At 44.1% G+C, this 19,096-nt stretch overlaps 25 non-coding genes across 25 annotated transcripts; all 25 read left to right on the forward strand.

Moving 5' to 3' along the window:
* Positions 1 to 372: 372 nt before the first annotated feature.
* On the forward strand, positions 373 to 454 carry TRNAL-CAA (transfer RNA leucine (anticodon CAA)). Its single transcript has one exon. It is a non-coding gene; the product is annotated as a tRNA-Leu (tRNA).
* Positions 455 to 995: 541 nt separating this feature from the next.
* Positions 996 to 1,077, forward strand: TRNAS-UGA (transfer RNA serine (anticodon UGA)). The gene has a single exon. It is a non-coding gene; the product is annotated as a tRNA-Ser (tRNA).
* A 1,152-nt stretch (positions 1,078 to 2,229) lies between these two features.
* TRNAS-CGA (transfer RNA serine (anticodon CGA)) lies at positions 2,230 to 2,311 on the forward strand. The gene has a single exon. It is a non-coding gene; the product is annotated as a tRNA-Ser (tRNA).
* A 542-nt stretch (positions 2,312 to 2,853) lies between these two features.
* TRNAL-CAA (transfer RNA leucine (anticodon CAA)) lies at positions 2,854 to 2,935 on the forward strand. The gene has a single exon. It is a non-coding gene; the product is annotated as a tRNA-Leu (tRNA).
* Positions 2,936 to 3,470: 535 nt separating this feature from the next.
* TRNAS-AGA (transfer RNA serine (anticodon AGA)) lies at positions 3,471 to 3,552 on the forward strand. The gene has a single exon. It is a non-coding gene; the product is annotated as a tRNA-Ser (tRNA).
* A 1,167-nt stretch (positions 3,553 to 4,719) lies between these two features.
* On the forward strand, positions 4,720 to 4,801 carry TRNAA-UGC (transfer RNA alanine (anticodon UGC)). Its single transcript has one exon. It is a non-coding gene; the product is annotated as a tRNA-Ala (tRNA).
* A 540-nt stretch (positions 4,802 to 5,341) lies between these two features.
* Positions 5,342 to 5,423, forward strand: TRNAL-CAA (transfer RNA leucine (anticodon CAA)). Its single transcript has one exon. It is a non-coding gene; the product is annotated as a tRNA-Leu (tRNA).
* A 541-nt stretch (positions 5,424 to 5,964) lies between these two features.
* Positions 5,965 to 6,046, forward strand: TRNAS-UGA (transfer RNA serine (anticodon UGA)). Its single transcript has one exon. It is a non-coding gene; the product is annotated as a tRNA-Ser (tRNA).
* A 528-nt stretch (positions 6,047 to 6,574) lies between these two features.
* Positions 6,575 to 6,655, forward strand: TRNAS-CGA (transfer RNA serine (anticodon CGA)). Its single transcript has one exon. It is a non-coding gene; the product is annotated as a tRNA-Ser (tRNA).
* A 540-nt stretch (positions 6,656 to 7,195) lies between these two features.
* TRNAS-UGA (transfer RNA serine (anticodon UGA)) lies at positions 7,196 to 7,277 on the forward strand. The gene has a single exon. It is a non-coding gene; the product is annotated as a tRNA-Ser (tRNA).
* A 544-nt stretch (positions 7,278 to 7,821) lies between these two features.
* Positions 7,822 to 7,906, forward strand: TRNAS-UGA (transfer RNA serine (anticodon UGA)). Its single transcript has one exon. It is a non-coding gene; the product is annotated as a tRNA-Ser (tRNA).
* Positions 7,907 to 8,447: 541 nt separating this feature from the next.
* Positions 8,448 to 8,529, forward strand: TRNAS-CGA (transfer RNA serine (anticodon CGA)). Its single transcript has one exon. It is a non-coding gene; the product is annotated as a tRNA-Ser (tRNA).
* Positions 8,530 to 9,674: 1,145 nt separating this feature from the next.
* On the forward strand, positions 9,675 to 9,756 carry TRNAS-CGA (transfer RNA serine (anticodon CGA)). Its single transcript has one exon. It is a non-coding gene; the product is annotated as a tRNA-Ser (tRNA).
* A 1,147-nt stretch (positions 9,757 to 10,903) lies between these two features.
* On the forward strand, positions 10,904 to 10,985 carry TRNAS-UGA (transfer RNA serine (anticodon UGA)). Its single transcript has one exon. It is a non-coding gene; the product is annotated as a tRNA-Ser (tRNA).
* A 540-nt stretch (positions 10,986 to 11,525) lies between these two features.
* Positions 11,526 to 11,607, forward strand: TRNAS-CGA (transfer RNA serine (anticodon CGA)). The gene has a single exon. It is a non-coding gene; the product is annotated as a tRNA-Ser (tRNA).
* Positions 11,608 to 12,140: 533 nt separating this feature from the next.
* Positions 12,141 to 12,222, forward strand: TRNAS-UGA (transfer RNA serine (anticodon UGA)). The gene has a single exon. It is a non-coding gene; the product is annotated as a tRNA-Ser (tRNA).
* A 541-nt stretch (positions 12,223 to 12,763) lies between these two features.
* On the forward strand, positions 12,764 to 12,844 carry TRNAS-CGA (transfer RNA serine (anticodon CGA)). Its single transcript has one exon. It is a non-coding gene; the product is annotated as a tRNA-Ser (tRNA).
* A 540-nt stretch (positions 12,845 to 13,384) lies between these two features.
* Positions 13,385 to 13,466, forward strand: TRNAS-UGA (transfer RNA serine (anticodon UGA)). The gene has a single exon. It is a non-coding gene; the product is annotated as a tRNA-Ser (tRNA).
* A 544-nt stretch (positions 13,467 to 14,010) lies between these two features.
* Positions 14,011 to 14,095, forward strand: TRNAS-UGA (transfer RNA serine (anticodon UGA)). Its single transcript has one exon. It is a non-coding gene; the product is annotated as a tRNA-Ser (tRNA).
* Positions 14,096 to 14,636: 541 nt separating this feature from the next.
* TRNAS-CGA (transfer RNA serine (anticodon CGA)) lies at positions 14,637 to 14,718 on the forward strand. The gene has a single exon. It is a non-coding gene; the product is annotated as a tRNA-Ser (tRNA).
* Positions 14,719 to 15,863: 1,145 nt separating this feature from the next.
* Positions 15,864 to 15,945, forward strand: TRNAS-CGA (transfer RNA serine (anticodon CGA)). Its single transcript has one exon. It is a non-coding gene; the product is annotated as a tRNA-Ser (tRNA).
* Positions 15,946 to 17,092: 1,147 nt separating this feature from the next.
* TRNAS-UGA (transfer RNA serine (anticodon UGA)) lies at positions 17,093 to 17,174 on the forward strand. The gene has a single exon. It is a non-coding gene; the product is annotated as a tRNA-Ser (tRNA).
* A 540-nt stretch (positions 17,175 to 17,714) lies between these two features.
* Positions 17,715 to 17,796, forward strand: TRNAS-CGA (transfer RNA serine (anticodon CGA)). The gene has a single exon. It is a non-coding gene; the product is annotated as a tRNA-Ser (tRNA).
* A 533-nt stretch (positions 17,797 to 18,329) lies between these two features.
* Positions 18,330 to 18,411, forward strand: TRNAS-UGA (transfer RNA serine (anticodon UGA)). The gene has a single exon. It is a non-coding gene; the product is annotated as a tRNA-Ser (tRNA).
* A 541-nt stretch (positions 18,412 to 18,952) lies between these two features.
* TRNAS-UGA (transfer RNA serine (anticodon UGA)) lies at positions 18,953 to 19,037 on the forward strand. The gene has a single exon. It is a non-coding gene; the product is annotated as a tRNA-Ser (tRNA).
* The last annotated feature ends 59 nt before the right edge of the window (positions 19,038 to 19,096 follow it).

Raw genomic sequence — 19,096 nt, forward strand, 5'->3', positions numbered from 1 at the left:
GTAGTCTGGACCTGTCCTGCTTGATCTTGATGAGTCACGAAAAGAGTCATTTTTTTATGTAGAGTGTCTTGTTTAGGCTTTTGGACTCTTTCTGAGTACACTTAAGGGCCCGGTCCCAGCGCTGTAATATAGGGAAAAGAGGGTAGAAATGCGCAGTGATTGATTACTGCTCATCTGTGCCCTGTCACTCACTTTGAGTGATACGTGTTGCTATTTTTATTAATTGTATGAAAGCAAGCGAAATAAGTGAGGGCAACAGAGCACTGCTGGTACCTGCCCCTTCCTTTGGTTACTTTATTTTTTATTTAGGTCTCGGTCTGACGTGAGCAGCGAATGGCTCATATACGACAACAGAGACATCATACTCATGGAGCTGCGATGGCCGAGTGGTTAAGACGTTGGACTCAAAATACAATGGTGTTTCCCTGCGCAGGTTCGAATCCTGCTTGCAGCGACGTACGATTTTGCATGAACACCATTTGGCTTGTTAAGGAAATTTTCACTTCTCGTTAGTCAATCCTCATCAAGTCACAGAGTTAAACAGCAATAATTCAAACTAAATGTAAACATTAAGACAATTTCAACACTCAGGAAGTGTTTTAGAGAGCAGGTGGTTCAGAAGGGTTCGTAGTCTGGACCTGTCCTGCCTGATCTTGACGAGTCACAAAAAGAGTCATTTTTTCATGTAGCGTGTCTTGTTTAGGCTTTTGAACTCTTTCTGAGTACTCTTAAGGGCCCATTCCCAGCGCCGTAATATAGGGAAAAGAGGGTAGAAATGTGCAGTGATTGATTACCGCTCATCTGTGCCCCGTCACTCACTTTGAGTGATGCGTGTTGCTATTTTTATTAATTGTATCAAAGCATGCGAAATAAGTGAGGACAACAGGGCACTGCTGGTACCTGCCCCGTCCTTCCGTTGCTTTATTTTTTAGGTCTCGGTCTGACTTGAGCAGCGCATGGCTCGTATACGACAACAGTGACATCATTTTCATGGACCTGCGACGGCCGAGTGGTTAAGGCGTTGGACCTGAAATCCAATGTGGTTTCCCTGCGCAGGTTCGAATCCTGCTTGCAGCATCGTGAGATTTTGCATGAATGCCATTTGGTTTAGTTAAGTAAATGTTCACTTCTTGTTATGCAATCCTCATCAAGTCACGGAGTTAAACGGCAAAAACAAAAACTAGATGTAAATATTGAGACAATTTCCTCACCCAGGAAGTGTTTTAGAGAGCAGGTGGCTAGGAAGGGTTTGTAGTCTGGACCTGTCCTGCCTGATCTAGACAATTCAGGAAAAGAGTAATTTTTTTTTATGTAGCGTGTCTTGTTTAGGCTTTTGGACTTTTTCTGAGTACACTTAAGGGCCCGTTGCCACCGCCGTAATAGAGGGAAAAGAGGGTAGAAATGCACAGTGAATGATTACCGCTCATCTGTGCCCTGTCACTCACTTTGAGTGATACGTGTTGCTATTTTTATTAATTGTATGAAAGCATGTGAAATAAGTGAGGGCAACAGGGCACTGCTGGTTCCTGCCCCGTCCTTCCGTTACTTTAATTTTTAGGTCTCGGCCTGATGTGAGCAGCGCATGGCTCGTATGCGACAACAGTGACATCATACTCATGGAGCTGCGATGGCCGAGTGGTTAAGGCGTTGGACTCAAAATTCAATGGGGTTTCCCTGCGCAGGTTCGCATCGGGCGATTTTGCATGAACACCATTTGGTTCGTTAAGGAAATGTTCACTTCTCGTTACGCAATCCTCATCAAGTCACAGAATTAAACAGCAAAAACTCAAACTAAATGTAAACATTAAGACAATTTCAACACTCCGGAAGTGTTTTAGAGAGCAGGTGGTTCGAAGGGTTCGTAGTCTGGACCTGTCCTGTTTGATCTTGACGAGTCACGAAAAGAGTCATTTTTTTATGTAGAGTGTCTTGTTTAGGCTTTTGGACTCTTTATGAGTACACTTAAGGGCCCGGTCCCAGCGCTGGAATATAGGGAAAAGAGGGTAGAAATGCGCAGTGATTGATTACTGCTCATCTGTGCCCTGTCACTCACTTTGAGTGATACGTGTTGCTATTTTTATTAATTGTATGAAAGCAAGCGAAATAAGTGAGGGCAACAGAGCACTGCTGGTACCTACCGCTTCCTTCGGTTACTTTATTTTTTAGGTCTCGGTCTGACGTGAGCAGCGAATGGCTCATATACGACAACAGTGACATCATACTCATGGAGCTGCGATGGCCGAGTGGTTAAGGCGTTGGACTCGAAATCCAATGGGGTTTCCCTGCGCAGGTTCGAATCCTGCTTGCAGCGACGTACGATTTTGCATGAACACCATTTGGTTTGTTAAGGAAATTTTCACTTCTCGTTAGTCAATCCTCATCAAGTCACAGAGTTAAACAGCAATAATTCAAACTAAATGTAAACATTAAGACAATTTCAACACTCAGGAAGTGTTTAAGAGAGCAGGTGGTTTGGAAGGGTTCGTAGTCTGGACCTGTCCTGCCTGATCTTGACGAGTCACAAAAAGAGTAATTTTTTTATGTAGCGTGTCTTGTTTAGGCATTTGGACTCTTTCTGAGTACTCTTAAGTGCCCATTCCCAGCGCCGTAATATAGGGAAAAGAGGGTAGGAATGTGCAGTGATTGATTACTGCTCATCTGTGCCCTGTCACTCACTTTGAGTGATGCGTGTTGCTATTTTTATTAATTGTATCAAAGCATGCAAAATAAGTGAGGGCAACAGGGCACTGCTGGTACCTGCCCCGTCCTTCTGTTACTTTAGTTTTTTAGGTCTCGGTCTGACGTGAGCAGCGCATGGCTCATATACGACAACAGTGACATTATACTTGTGGAGCTGCGATGGGCGAGTGGTTAAGGCGTTGGACTCAAAATCCAATGGGGTTTCCCTGCGCAGGTTCGAATCCTGCTTGCAGCGACCCGTGATTTTGCATGAACACCATTTGGTTTGTTAAGGAAATGTTCACTTCTCGTTAGTCAATCCTCATCAAGTCACAGAGTTAAACAGCAATAATTCAAACTAAATGTAAACATTAAGACAATTTCAACACTCAGGAAGTGTTTTAGAGAGCAGGTGGTTCAGAAGGGTTCGTAGTCTGGACCTGTCCTGCCTGATCTTGACGAGTCACATAAAGAGTAATTTTTCATGTAGCGTGTCTTGTTTAGGCTTTTGGACTCTTTCTGAGTACTCTTAAGGGCCCATTCCCAGCGCCGTAATATAGGGAAAAGAGGGTAGAAATGTGCAGTGATTGATTACCGCTCATCTGTGCCACTCACTTTGAGTGATGCGTGTTGCTATTTTTATTAATTGTATGAAAGCATGCGAAATAAGTGAGGGAGACAGGGCACTGCTGGTACATGCCCCGTCCTTCCGTTATTTTAATTTTTAGGTCTCGGCCTGACATGAGCAGCGCATGGCTCGTATACGACAACAGTGACATCATAAACATGCAGCTGCGATGGCCGAGTGGGTAAGGTGTTGGACTAGAAATCCAATGGGGTTTCACCGCGTTGGTTCGAATCCTGCTTGCAGTGTCATGAGATTTTGCATTAGCACCATTTGGTTTAGTTAAGTAAATGTTCACTTCTCGTTATGCAGTCCTCTTCAAGTCACAGAGTTAAACGGCAAAAACTCAAACTAGATGTAAACATTAAGACAATTTCAACACTCAGGAAGTGTTTTAGAGAGCAGGTGGTTCAGAAGGGTTCGTAGTCTGGACCTGTCCTGCCTGATCTTGACGAGTCACATAAAGAGTAATTTTTTCATGTAGCGTGTCTTGTTTAGGCTTTTGGACTCTTTCTGAGTACTCTTAAGGGCCCATTCCCAGCGCCGTAATATAGGGAAAAGAGGGTAGAAATGTGCAGTGATTGATTACCGCTCATCTGTGCCCTGTCACTCACTTTGAGTGATGCGTGTTGCTATTTTTATTAATTGTATGAAAGCATGCGAAATAAGTGAGGGAGACAGGGCACTGCTGGTACATGCCCCGTCCTTCCGTTACTTTAATTTTTAGGTCTCGGCCTGACATGAGCAGCGGATGGCTCGTATACGACAACAGTGACATCAAACACATGCAGCTGCGATGGCCGTGTGGGTAAGGTGTTGGACTAGAAATCTAATGGGGTTTCACCACGTTGGTTCGAATCCTGCTTGCAGTGTCATGAGATTTTGCATTAGCACCATTTGGTTTAGTTAAGTAAATGTTCACTTCTCGTTATGCAGTCCTCTTCAAGTCACAGAGTTAAACGGCAAAAACTCAAACTAGATGTAAACATTGAGACAATTTCTACACCCAGGAAGTGTTTTACAGAGCAGGTGGCTCGGAAGGGTTCGTAGTCTGGACCTTTTTGCCTGATCTAGACAAATCACGAAAAGAGTAATATTTTTTCATGAAGCGTGTCTTGGTTAGGCTTTTGGACTTTTTCTGAGTACACTTAAGGGCCCGTTGCCACCGCCGTAATAGAGGGAAAAGAAGGTATAAATGCACAGTGAATGATTACCGCTCATCTGTGCCCTGTCACTCACTTTGAGTGATACGTGTTGCTATTTTTATTAATTGTATGAAAGCATGTGAAATAAGTGAGGGCAACAGGGCACTGCTGGTTCCTGCCCCGTCCTTTTGTTACTTTATTTTTTAGGTCTCGGCCTGACGTGAGCAGCGCATGGCTCATATACGACAACAGTGACATCATACTCATGGAGCTGCGATGGCCGAATGGTTAAGGCGTTGGACTTGCAATTCAATGGGATTTCCCTGCGCAGGTTCGCATCCTGCTTGCAGCATCGGGTGATTTTGCATGAACACCATTTGGTTCGTTAAGGAAATGTTCACTTCTCGTTACGCAATCCTCATCAAGTCACAGAATTAAACAGCAAAAACTCAAACTAAATGAAAACATTAAGACAATTTCAACACTCCGGAAGTGTTTTAGAGAGCAGGTGGTTTAAAGGGTTCGTAGTCTGGACCTGTCCTGCTTGATCTTGATGAGTCACGAAAAGAGTCATTTTTTTATGTAGAGTGTCTTGTTTAGGCTTTTGGACTCTTTCTGAGTACACTTAAGGGCCCGGTCCCAGCGCTGTAATATAGGGAAAAGAGGGTAGAAATGCGCAGTGATTGATTACTGCTCATCTGTGCCCTGTCACTCACTTTGAGTGATACGTGTTGCTATTTTTATTAATTGTATGAAAGCAAGCGAAATAAGTGAGGGCAACAGAGCACTGCTGGTACCTGCCCCTTCCTTTGGTTACTTTATTTTTTAGGTCTCGGTCTGACGTGAGCAGCGAATGGCTCATATACGACAACAGAGACATCATACTCATGGAGCTGCGATGGCCGAGTGGTTAAGACGTTGGACTCAAAATACAATGGTGTTTCCCTGCGCAGGTTCGAATCCTGCTTGCAGCGACGTACGATTTTGCATGAACACCATTTGGCTTGTTAAGGAAATTTTCACTTCTCGTTAGTCAATCCTCATCAAGTCACAGAGTTAAACAGCAATAATTCAAACTAAATTTAAACATTAAGACAATTTCAACACTCAGGAAGTGTTTTAGAGAGCAGGTGGTTCAGAAGGGTTCGTAGTCTGGACCTGTCCTGCCTGATCTTGACGAGTCACAAAAAGAGTCATTTTTTCATGTAGCGTGTCTTGTTTAGGCTTTTGGACTCTTTCTGAGTACTCTTAAGGGCCCATTCCCAGCGCCGTAATATAGGGAAAAGAGGGTAGAAATGTGCAGTGATTGATTACCGCTCATCTGTGCCCTGTCACTCACTTTGAGTGATGCGTGTTGCTATTTTTATTAATTGTATCAAAGCATGCGAAATAAGTGAGGACAACAGGGCACTGCTGGTACCTGCCCCGTCCTTCCGTTGCTTTATTTTTTAGGTCTCGGTCTGACTTGAGCAGCGCATGGCTCGTATACGACAACAGTGACATCATTTTCATGGACCTGCGACGGCCGAGTGGTTAAGGCGTTGGACCTGAAATCCAATGTGGTTTCCCTGCGCAGGTTCGAATCCTGCTTGCAGCATCGTGAGATTTTGCATGAATGCCATTTGGTTTAGTTAAGTAAATGTTCACTTCTTGTTATGCAATCCTCATCAAGTCACGGAGTTAAACGGCAAAAACAAAAACTAGATGTAAATATTGAGACAATTTCCTCACCCAGGAAGTGTTTTAGAGAGCAGGTGGCTCGGAAGGGTTCGTAGTCTGGACCTGTCCTGCTTGATCTTGACGAGTCACGAAAAGAGTCATTTTTTTTATGTAGAGTGTCTTGTTTAGGCTTTTGGACTCTTTCTGAGTACACTTAAGGGCCCAATCCCAGCGCCGTAATACAGGGAAAAGAGGGCAGAAATGTGCAGTGATTGATTACTGCTCATCTGTGCCCTTTCACTCACTTTGAGTGATGCGTGTTGCTATTTTTATTAATTGTTGGAAAGCAAGCGAAATAAGTGAGGGCAACAGAGCACTGCTGGTACCTGCCCCTTCGTTCGGTTACTTTATTTTTTAGGTCTCGGTCTGACGTGAGCAGCGAATGGCTTGTATACGACAACATGGAGCTGCAATGGCCGAGTGGTTAAGGCGTTGGACTCGAAATCAATGGGGTTTCCCTGCGCAGGTCCGAATCCTGCTTGCAGCCTCGTGCGATTTTGCATGAACATCTTTTGGTTTGATAAGGAAATGTTCACTTCTCGTTACGCAATCCTCATCAAGTAACAGAGTTAAACAGCAAAAACTCAAACTAAATGTAAACATTAAGACAATTTCAACACTCAGGAAGTGTTTTAGAGAGCAGGTGGCTCGGAAGGGTTCGTAGTCTGGACCTTTCCTGCCTGATCTTGACGAGTCACGAAAAGAGTAATTTTTTTATGTAGCATGTCTTGTTTAGGCTTTTGGACTCTTTCTGAGTACACTTAAGGGCCCATTCCAGAGCCGTAATATAGGGAAAAGAGGGCAGAAATGTGCAGTGATTGATTACTGCTCATCTGTGCCCTGTCACTCACTTTGAGTGATGCGTGTTGCTATTTTTATTGATTGTATGAAAGCATGCGAAATAGGTGAGGGAGACAGGGCACTGCTGGTACGTGCCCTGTCCTTCCGTTACTTTAATTTGTAGGTCTCGGCCTGATGTGAGCAGCGCATGGCTCGTATACGACAACAGTGACATCATACTCACGCAGCTGCGATGGCCGAGTGGTTAAGGCGTTGGACTTGAAATCCAATGGGGTTTCCCCGTGTAGGTTTGAATCCTGCTTGCAGCGTCATGAAATTTTGCATGAACACCATTTGGTTTAGTTAAGTAAATGTTCACTTCTCGTTATGCAATCCTCATCAAGTCACAGAGTTAAACAGCAAAAACTCAAACTAGATGTAAACTTTGAGACAATTTCTACACCCAGGAAGTGTTTTAGAGAGCAGGTGGCTAGGAAGGGTTTGTAGTCTGGACCTGTCCTGCCTGATCTAGACAATTCAGGAAAAGAGTAATTTTTTTTTATGTAGCGTGTCTTGTTTAGGCTTTTGGACTTTTTCTGAGTACACTTAAGGGCCCGTTGCCACCGCCGTAATAGAGGGAAAAGAGGGTAGAAATGCACAGTGAATGATTACCGCTCATCTGTGCCCTGTCACTCACTTTGAGTGATACGTGTTGCTATTTTTATTAATTGTATGAAAGCATGTGAAATAAGTGAGGGAGACAGGGCACTGCTGGTACATGCCCCGTCCTTCCGTTACTTTAATTTTTAGGTCTCGGCCTGACGTGAGCAGCGCATGGCTCGTATACGACAACAGTGACATCATACACATGCAGCTGCGATGGCCGAGTGGGTAAGGTGTTGGACTTGAAATCCAATGGGGTTTCACCGCGTTGGTTCGAATCCTGCTTGCAGGGTCATGAGATTTTGCATTAGCACCATTTGGTTTAGTTAAGTAAATGTTCACTTCTCGTTATGCAGTCCTCTTCAAGTCACAGAGTTAAACGGCAAAAACTCAAACTAGATGTAAACATTGAGACAATTTCAACACCCAGGAAGTTTTTTACAGAGCAGGTGGCTCGGAAGGGTTCGTAGTCTGGACCTGTTTGCCTGATCTAGACAAATCACGAAAAGAGTAATATTTTTTCATGAAGCGTGTCTTGGTTAGGCTTTTGGACTTTTTCTGAGTACACTTAAGGGCCCGTTGCCACCGCCGTAATAGAGGGAAAAGAGGGTATAAATGCACAGTGAATGATTACCGCTCATCTGTGCCCTGTCACTCACTTTGAGTTATACGTGTTGCTATTTTTATTAATTGTATGAAAGCATGTGAAATAAGTGAGGGCAACAGGGCACTGCTGGTTCCTGCCCCGTCCTTTTGTTACTTTATTGTTTTAGGTCTCGGCCTGACGTGAGCAGCGCATGGCTCATATACGACAACAGTAACATCTTACTCATGGAGCTGTGATGGCCGAGTGGTTAAGGCGTTGGAATCGAAATTCAATGGGGTTTCCCTGCGCAGGTTCGCATCCTGCTTGCAGCATCGGGCGATTTTGCATGAACACCATTTGGTTTGTTAAGGAAATGTTCACTTCTCGTTACGCAATCCTCATCAAGTCACAGAATTAAACAGCAAAAACTCAAACTAAATGTAAACATTACGACAATTTCAACACTCCGGAAGTGTTTTAGAGAGCAGGTGGTTTAAAGGGTTCGTAGTCTGGACCTGTCCTGCTTGATCTTGACGAGTCACGAAAAGAGTCATTTTTTATGTAGAGTGTCTTGTTTAGGCTTTTGGACTCTTTCTGAGTACACTTAAGGGCCCAGTCCCAGCGCTGTAATATAGGAAAAAGAGGGTAGAAATGCGCAGTGATTGATTACTGCTCATTTGTGCCCTGTCACTCACTTTGAGTGATACGTGTTGCTATTTTTATTAATTGTATGAAAGCAAGCGAAATAAGTGAGGGCAACAGAGCACTGCTGGTACCTGCCCCTTCCTTCGGTTACTTTATTTTTTAGGTCTCGGTCTGACGTGAGCAGCGAATGGCTCGTATACGTCAACATGGAGATGCAATGGCCGAGTGGTTAAGGCGTTGGACTCGAAATCAATGGGGTTTCCCTGCGCAGGTCCGAATTCTGCTTGCAGCCTTGTGCGATTTTGCATGAACACCATTTGGTTTGATAAGGAAATGTTCACTTCTCGTTACTCAATCCTCATCAAGTAACAGAGTTAAACAGCAAAAACTCAAACTAAATGTAAATATTAAGACAATTTCAACACTGAGGAAGTGTTTTAGAGAGCAGGTGGCTCGGAAGGGTTCGTAGTCTGGACCTGTCCTGCCTGATCTTGACGAGTCACGAAAAGAGTAATTTTGTTATGTAGCGTATCTTGTTTAGGCTTTTGGACTCTTTCTGAGTACACTTAAGGGCCCATTCCAGAGCCGTAATATAGGGAAAAGAGGGCAGAAATGTGCAGTGATTGATTACTGCTCATCTGTGCCCTGTCACTCACTTTGAGTGATACGTGTTGCTATTTTTATTAATTGTATGAAAGCAAGCGAAATAAGTGAGGGCAACAGAGTACTGCTGGTACCTGCCCCTTCCTTCGGTTACTTTATGTTTTAGGTCTCGGTCTGACGTGAGCAGCGAATGGCTGATATACGACAACAGTGACATCATACTCATGGAGCTGCGATGGCCGAGTGGTTAAGGCGTTGGACTCGAAATCCAATGGGGTTTCCCTGCGCAGTTTCGAATCCTGCTTGCAACGACGTCCGATTTTGCATGAACACCATTTTGTTTTTAAGGAAATTTTCACTTCTCGTTAGTCAATCCTCATCAAGTCACAGAGTTAAACAGCAAAAATTCAAACTAAATGTAAACATTAAGACAATTTCAACACTCAGGAAGTGTTTAAGAGAGCAGGTGGTTTGGAAGGGTTCGTAGTCTGGACCTGTCCTGCCTGATCTTGACGAGTCACAAAAAGAGTAATTTTTTTATGTAGCGTGTCTTGTTTAGGCATTTGGACTCTTTCTGAGTACTCTTAAGTGCCCATTCCCAGCGCCGTAATATAGGGAAAAGAGGGTAGGAATGTGCAGTGATTAATTACCGCTCATCTGTGCCCTGTCACTCACTTTGAGTGATACGTGTTGCTATTTTTTATTAATTGTATGAAAGCATGCGAAATAAGTGAGGGCAACAGGGCACTGCTGGTACCTGCCCCGTCGTTCCGTTGCTCTATTTTTTAGGTCTCGGTCTGACGTGAGCAGTGCATAGCTCGTATACGACAACATGGATCTGCGATGGCCGAGTGGTTAAGGTGTTGGACTCGAAATCAATGGGGTTTCCCTGCACAGGTCCGAATCCTGCTTGCAGCGTAGTGCGATTTTGCATGAACACCATTTGGTTTGATAAGGAAATGTTCACTTCTCATTACGCAATCCTCATCAAGTAACAGAGTTAAACAGCAAAAACTCAAACTAAAAGTAAACATTAAGACAATTTCAACACTCAGGAAGTGTTTTAGAGAGCAGGTAGCTCGGAAGGGTTCGTAGTCTGGACCTGTCCTGCCTGATCTTGACGAGTCACGAAAAGAGTAATTTTTTTATGTAACGTGTCTTGTTTAGGCTTTTGGACTCTTTCTGAGTACACTTAAGGGCCCATTCCAGAGCCGTAATATAGGGAAAAGAGGGCAGAAATGTGCAGTGATTGATTACTGCTCATCTGTGCCCTGTCACTCACTTTGAGTGATGCGTGTTGCTATTTTTATTGATTGTATGAAAGCATGCGAAATAAGTGAGGGAGACAGGGCACTGCTGGTACGTGCCCTGTCCTTCCGTTACTTTAATTTGTAGGTCTTGGCCTGATGTGAGCAGCGCATGGCTCGTATACGACAACAGTGACATTATACTCACGCAGCTGCGATGGCCGAGTGGTTAAGGCGTTGGACTTGAAATCCAATGGGGTTTCCCCGCGTAGGTTCGGATCCTGCTTGCAGCGTAATGAGATTTTGCATGAACACCATATGGTTTAGTTAAGGAAATGTTCACTTCTCGTTATGCAATCCTCATCAAGTCACAGAATTAAACAGCAAAAACTCAAACTAAATGTAAACATTAAGACAATTTCAACACTCCGGAAGTGTTTTAGAGAGCAGGTGGTTCGAAGGGTTCGTAGTCTGGACCTGTCCTGCTTGAGCTTGACGAGTCACGAAAAGAGTCATTTTTTTATTTAGAGTTTCTTGTTTAGGCTTTTGGACTCTTTCTGAGTACACTTAAGGGCCCGGCCCCAGAGCCGTAATATAGGGAAAAGAGGGTAGAAATGCGCAGTGATTGATTACTGCTCATCTGTGCCCTGTCACTCACTTTGAGTGATACGTGTTGCTATTTTTATTAATTGTATGAAAGCAAGCGAAATAAGTGAGGGCAACAGAGTACTGCTGGTACCGGCCCTTCCTTCGGTTACTTTATTTTTTAGGTCTCGGTCTGACGTGAGCAGTGAATGGCTCATATACGACAACAGTGACACCATACTCATGGAGCTGCGATGGCCGAGTGGTTAAGGCGTTGGACTCGAAATCCAATGGGGTTTCCCTGCGCAGGTTCGAATCCTGCTTGCAGCAACGTCTTATTTTGCATGAACACTATTTGGTTTGTTAAGGAAATATTCACTTCTCGTTACGCAATCCTCATCAAGTAACAGAGTTAAACAGCTCAAACTAAATGTAAACATTAAGACAATTTCAAAACTCAGGAAGTGTTTTAGAGAGCAGGTGGCTCGGAAGGGTTCGTAGTCTTTACCTGTCCTGCCTGATCTTGACGATTCACGAAAAGAGTAATTTTTTATGTAGCGTGTCTTGTTTAGGCTTTTGGACTCTTTCTGAGTACACTTAAGGGCCCATTCCCAGAGCCGTAATATAGGGAAAAGAGGGCAGAAATGTGCAGTGATTGATTACTGCTCATCTGTGCCCTGTCATCACTTTGAGTGATGCGTGTTGCTATTTTTATTGATTGTATGAAAGCATGCGAAATAAGTGAGGGAGACAGGGCACTGCTGGTACGTGCCCTGTCCTTCCGTTACTTTAATTTGTAGGTCTCGGCCTGATGTGAGCAGCGCATGGCTCGTATACGACAACAGTGACATTATACTCACGCAGCTGCGATGGCCGAGTGGTTAAGGCGTTGGACTTGAAATCCAATGGGGTTTCCCCGCGTAGGTTCGAATCCTGCTTGCAGCGTCATGAGATTTTGCATGAACACCATATGGTTTAGTTAAGTAAATGTTCACTTCTCGTTATGCAATCCTCATCAAGTCACAGAGATAAACGGCAAAAACTCAAACTAGATGTAAACTTTGAGACAATTTCTACACCCAGGAAGTGTTTTAGAGAGCAGGTGGCTAGGAAGGGTTTGCAGTCTGGACCTGTCCTGCCTGATCTAGACAATTCAGGAAAAGAGTAATTTTTTATGTAGCGTGTCTTGTTTAGGCTTTTGGACTCTTTCTGAGTACTCTTAAGTGCCCATTCCCAGCGCCGTAATATAGGGAAAAGAGGGTAGGAATGTGCAGTGATTGATTACCGCTCATCTGTGCCCTGTCACTCACTTTGAGTGATGCGTGTTGCTATTTTTAGTAATTGTATCAAAGCATGCGAAATAAGTGAGGGCAACAGGGCACTGCTGGTACCTGCCCCGTCCTTCCGTTACTTTATTTTTTAGGTCTCGGCCTGACGTGAGCAGCGCATGGCTCATATACGACAACAGTGACATTATACGCATGCAGCTGCAATGGCCGAGTGGTTAAGGCGTTGGACTCGAAATCAATGGGGTTTCCCTGCGCAGGTCCGAATCCTGCTTGCAGCCTCGTGCGATTTTGCATGAACATCTTTTGGTTTGATAAGGAAATGTTCACTTCTCGTTACGCAATCCTCATCAAGTAACAGAGTTAAACAGCAAAAACTCAAACTAAATGTAAACATTAAGACAATTTCAACACTCAGGAAGTGTTTTAGAGAGCAGGTGGCTCGGAAGGGTTCGTAGTCTGGACCTTTCCTGCCTGATCTTGACGAGTCACGAAAAGAGTAATTTTTTTATGTAGCATGTCTTGTTTAGGCTTTTGGACTCTTTCTGAGTACACTTAAGGGCCCATTCCAGAGCCGTAATATAGGGAAAAGAGGGCAGAAATGTGCAGTGATTGATTACTGCTCATCTGTGCCCTGTCACTCACTTTGAGTGATGCGTGTTGCTATTTTTATTGATTGTATGAAAGCATGCGAAATAGGTGAGGGAGACAGGGCACTGCTGGTACGTGCCCTGTCCTTCCGTTACTTTAATTTGTAGGTCTCGGCCTGATGTGAGCAGCGCATGGCTCGTATACGACAACAGTGACATCATACTCACGCAGCTGCGATGGCCGAGTGGTTAAGGCGTTGGACTTGAAATCCAATGGGGTTTCCCCGTGTAGGTTTGAATCCTGCTTGCAGCGTCATGAAATTTTGCATGAACACCATTTGGTTTAGTTAAGTAAATGTTCACTTCTCGTTATGCAATCCTCATCAAGTCACAGAGTTAAACAGCAAAAACTCAAACTAGATGTAAACTTTGAGACAATTTCTACACCCAGGAAGTGTTTTAGAGAGCAGGTGGCTAGGAAGGGTTTGTAGTCTGGACCTGTCCTGCCTGATCTAGACAATTCAGGAAAAGAGTAATTTTTTTTTATGTAGCGTGTCTTGTTTAGGCTTTTGGACTTTTTCTGAGTACACTTAAGGGCCCGTTGCCACCGCCGTAATAGAGGGAAAAGAGGGTAGAAATGCACAGTGAATGATTACCGCTCATCTGTGCCCTGTCACTCACTTTGAGTGATACGTGTTGCTATTTTTATTAATTGTATGAAAGCATGTGAAATAAGTGAGGGAGACAGGGCACTGCTGGTACATGCCCCGTCCTTCCGTTACTTTAATTTTTAGGTCTCGGCCTGACGTGAGCAGCGCATGGCTCGTATACGACAACAGTGACATCATACACATGCAGCTGCGATGGCCGAGTGGGTAAGGTGTTGGACTTGAAATCCAATGGGGTTTCACCGCGTTGGTTCGAATCCTGCTTGCAGGGTCATGAGATTTTGCATTAGCACCATTTGGTTTAGTTAAGTAAATGTTCACTTCTCGTTATGCAGTCCTCTTCAAGTCACAGAGTTAAACGGCAAAAACTCAAACTAGATGTAAACATTGAGACAATTTCAACACCCAGGAAGTTTTTTACAGAGCAGGTGGCTCGGAAGGGTTCGTAGTCTGGACCTGTTTGCCTGATCTAGACAAATCACGAAAAGAGTAATATTTTTTCATGAAGCGTGTCTTGGTTAGGCTTTTGGACTTTTTCTGAGTACACTTAAGGGCCCGTTGCCACCGCCGTAATAGAGGGAAAAGAGGGTATAAATGCACAGTGAATGATTACCGCTCATCTGTGCCCTGTCACTCACTTTGAGTTATACGTGTTGCTATTTTTATTAATTGTATGAAAGCATGTGAAATAAGTGAGGGCAACAGGGCACTGCTGGTTCCTGCCCCGTCCTTTTGTTACTTTATTGTTTTAGGTCTCGGCCTGACGTGAGCAGCGCATGGCTCATATACGACAACAGTAACATCTTACTCATGGAGCTGTGATGGCCGAGTGGTTAAGGCGTTGGAATCGAAATTCAATGGGGTTTCCCTGCGCAGGTTCGCATCCTGCTTGCAGCATCGGGCGATTTTGCATGAACACCATTTGGTTTGTTAAGGAAATGTTCACTTCTCGTTACGCAATCCTCATCAAGTCACAGAATTAAACAGCAAAAACTCAAACTAAATGTAAACATTACGACAATTTCAACACTCCGGAAGTGTTTTAGAGAGCAGGTGGTTTAAAGGGTTCGTAGTCTGGACCTGTCCTGCTTGATCTTGACGAGTCACGAAAAGAGTCATTTTTTATGTAGAGTGTCTTGTTTAGGCTTTTGGACTCTTTCTGAGTACACTTAAGGGCCCAGTCCCAGCGCTGTAATATAGGAAAAAGAGGGTAGAAATGCGCAGTGATTGATTACTGCTCATTTGTGCCCTGTCACTCACTTTGAGTGATACGTGTTGCTATTTTTATTAATTGTATGAAAGCAAGCGAAATAAGTGAGGGCAACAGAGCACTGCTGGTACCTGCCCCTTCCTTCGGTTACTTTATTTTTTAGGTCTCGGTCTGACGTGAGCAGCGAATGGCTCGTATACGTCAACATGGAGATGCAATGGCCGAGTGGTTAAGGCGTTGGACTCGAAATCAATGGGGTTTCCCTGCGCAGGTCCGAATCCTGCTTGCAGCCTTGTGCGATTTTGCATGAACACCATTTGGTTTGATAAGGAAATGTTCACTTCTCGTTACTCAATCCTCATCAAGTAACAGAGTTAAACAGCAAAAACTCAAACTAAATGTAAATATTAAGACAATTTCAACACTGAGGAAGTGTTTTAGAGAGCAGGTGGCTCGGAAGGGTTCGTAGTCTGGACCTGTCCTGCCTGATCTTGACGAGTCACGAAAAGAGTAATTTTGTTATGTAGCGTATCTTGTTTAGGCTTTTGGACTCTTTCTGAGTACACTTAAGGGCCCATTCCAGAGCCGTAATATAGGGAAAAGAGGGCAGAAATGTGCAGTGATTGATTACTGCTCATCTGTGCCCTGTCACTCACTTTGAGTGATACGTGTTGCTATTTTTATTAATTGTATGAAAGCAAGCGAAATAAGTGAGGGCAACAGAGTACTGCTGGTACCTGCCCCTTCCTTCGGTTACTTTATGTTTTAGGTCTCGGTCTGACGTGAGCAGCGAATGGCTGATATACGACAACAGTGACATCATACTCATGGAGCTGCGATGGCCGAGTGGTTAAGGCGTTGGACTCGAAATCCAATGGGGTTTCCCTGCGCAGTTTCGAATCCTGCTTGCAACGACGTCCGATTTTGCATGAACACCATTTTGTTTTTAAGGAAATTTTCACTTCTCGTTAGTCAATCCTCATCAAGTCACAGAGTTAAACAGCAAAAATTCAAACTAAATGTAAACATTAAGACAATTTCAACACTCAGGAAGTGTTTAAGAGAGCAGGTGGTTTGGAAGGGTTCGTAGTCTGGACCTGTCCTGCCTGATCTTGACGAGTCACAAAAAGAGTAATTTTTTTATGTAGCGTGTCTTGTTTAGGCATTTGGACTCTTTCTGAGTACTCTTAAGTGCCCATTCCCAGCGCCGTAATATAGGGAAAAGAGGGTAGGAATGTGCAGTGATTAATTACCGCTCATCTGTGCCCTGTCACTCACTTTGAGTGATACGTGTTGCTATTTTTTATTAATTGTATGAAAGCATGCGAAATAAGTGAGGGCAACAGGGCACTGCTGGTACCTGCCCCGTCGTTCCGTTGCTCTATTTTTTAGGTCTCGGTCTGACGTGAGCAGTGCATAGCTCGTATACGACAACATGGATCTGCGATGGCCGAGTGGTTAAGGTGTTGGACTCGAAATCAATGGGGTTTCCCTGCACAGGTCCGAATCCTGCTTGCAGCGTTGTGCGATTTTGCATGAACACCATTTGGTTTGATAAGGAAATGTTCACTTCTCATTACGCAATCCTCATCAAGTAACAGAGTTAAACAGCAAAAACTCAAACTAAAAGTAAACATTAAGACAATTTCAACACTCAGGAAGTGTTTTAGAGAGCAGGTAGCTCGGAAGGGTTCGTAGTCTGGACCTGTCCTGCCTGATCTTGACGAGTCACGAAAAGAGTAATTTTTTTATGTAACGTGTCTTGTTTAGGCTTTTGGACTCTTTCTGAGTACACTTAAGGGCCCATTCCAGAGCCGTAATATAGGGAAAAGAGGGCAGAAATGTGCAGTGATTGATTACTGCTCATCTGTGCCCTGTCACTCACTTTGAGTGATGCGTGTTGCTATTTTTATTGATTGTATGAAAGCATGCGAAATAAGTGAGGGAGACAGGGCACTGCTGGTACGTGCCCTGTCCTTCCGTTACTTTAATTTGTAGGTCTTGGCCTGATGTGAGCAGCGCATGGCTCGTATACGACAACAGTGACATTATACTCACGCAGCTGCGATGGCCGAGTGGTTAAGGCGTTGGACTTGAAATCCAATGGGGTTTCCCCGCGTAGGTTCGGATCCTGCTTGCAGCGTAATGAGATTTTGCACGAACACCATATGGTTTAGTTAAGGAAATGTTCACTTCTCGTTATGCAATCCTCATCAAGTCACAGAATTAAACAGCAAAAACTCAAACTAAATGTAAACATTAAGACAATTTCAACACTCCGGAAGTGTTTTAGAGAGCAGGTGGTTCGAAGGGTTCGTAGTCTGGACCTGTCCTGCTTGAGCTTGACGAGTCACGAAAAGAGTCATTTTTTTATTTAGAGTTTCTTGTTTAGGCTTTTGGACTCTTTCTGAGTACACTTAAGGGCCCGGCCCCAGAGCCGTAATATAGGGAAAAGAGGGTAGAAATGCGCAGTGATTGATTACTGCTCATCTGTGCCCTGTCACTCACTTTGAGTGATACGTGTTGCTATTTTTATTAATTGTATGAAAGCAAGCGAAATAAGTGAGGGCAACAGAGTACTGCTGGTACCGGCCCTTCCTTCGGTTACTTTATTTTTTAGGTCTCGGTCTGACGTGAGCAGCGAATGGCTCATATACGACAACAGTGACACCATACTCATGGAGCTGCGATGGCCGAGTGGTTAAGGCGTTGGACTCGAAATCCAATGGGGTTTCCCTGCGCAGGTTCGAATCCTGCTTGCAGCAACGTCTTATTTTGCATGAACACCATTTGGTTTGTTAAGGAAATATTCACTTCTCGTTACGCAATCCTCATCAAGTAACAGAGTTAAACAGCTCAAACTAAATGTAAACATTAAGACAATTTCAAAACTCAGGAAGTGTTTTAGAGAGCAGGTGGCTCGGAAGGGTTCGTAGTCTTTACCTGTCCTGCCTGATCTTGACGATTCACGAAAAGAGTAATTTTTTATGTAGCGTGTCTTGTTTAGGCTTTTGGACTCTTTCTGAGTACACTTAAGGGCCCATTCCCAGAGCCGTAATATAGGGAAAAGAGGGCAGAAATGTGCAGTGATTGATTACTGCTCATCTGTGCCCTGTCATCACTTTGAGTGATGCGTGTTGCTATTTTTATTGATTGTATGAAAGCATGCGAAATAAGTGAGGGAGACAGGGCACTGCTGGTACGTGCCCTGTCCTTCCGTTACTTTAATTTGTAGGTCTCGGCCTGATGTGAGCAGCGCATGGCTCGTATACGACAACAGTGACATTATACTCACGCAGCTGCGATGGCCGAGTGGTTAAGGCGTTGGACTTGAAATCCAATGGGGTTTCCCCGCGTAGGTTCGAATCCTGCTTGCAGCGTCATGAGATTTTGCATGAACACCATATGGTTTAGTTAAGTAAATGTTCACTTCTCGTTATGCAATCCTCATCAAGTCACAGAGATAAACGGCAAAAACTCAAACTAGATGTAAACTTTGAGACAATTTCTACACCCAGGAAGTGTTTTAGAGAGCAGGTGGCTAGGAAGGGTTTGCAGTCTGGACCTGTCCTGCCTGATCTAGACAATTCAGGAAAAGAGTAATTTTTTATGTAGCGTGTCTTGTTTAGGCTTTTGGACTCTTTCTGAGTACTCTTAAGTGCCCATTCCCAGCGCCGTAATATAGGGAAAAGAGGGTAGGAATGTGCAGTGATTGATTACCGCTCATCTGTGCCCTGTCACTCACTTTGAGTGATGTGTGTTGCTATTTTTATTAATTGTATCAAAGCATGCGAAATAAGTGAGGGCAACAGGGCACTGCTGGTACCTGCCCCGTCCTTCCGTTACTTTATTTTTTAGGTCTCGGCCTGACGTGAGCAGCGCATGGCTCATATACGACAACAGTGACATTATACGCATGCAGCTGCGATGGCCGAGTGGGTAAGGTGTTGGACTTGAAATCCAATGAGGTTTCACTGCGTAGGTTCGAATCCTGCTTGGAGGGTCATGAGATTTTGCATTAGCACCATTTGGTTTAGTTAAGTAAATGTTCACTTCTCGTTATGC

This window comes from Lissotriton helveticus, chromosome 11 (genome assembly GCF_964261635.1).
Source record: "Lissotriton helveticus chromosome 11, aLisHel1.1, whole genome shotgun sequence".
Taxonomy (NCBI): domain Eukaryota; kingdom Metazoa; phylum Chordata; class Amphibia; order Caudata; family Salamandridae; genus Lissotriton; species Lissotriton helveticus.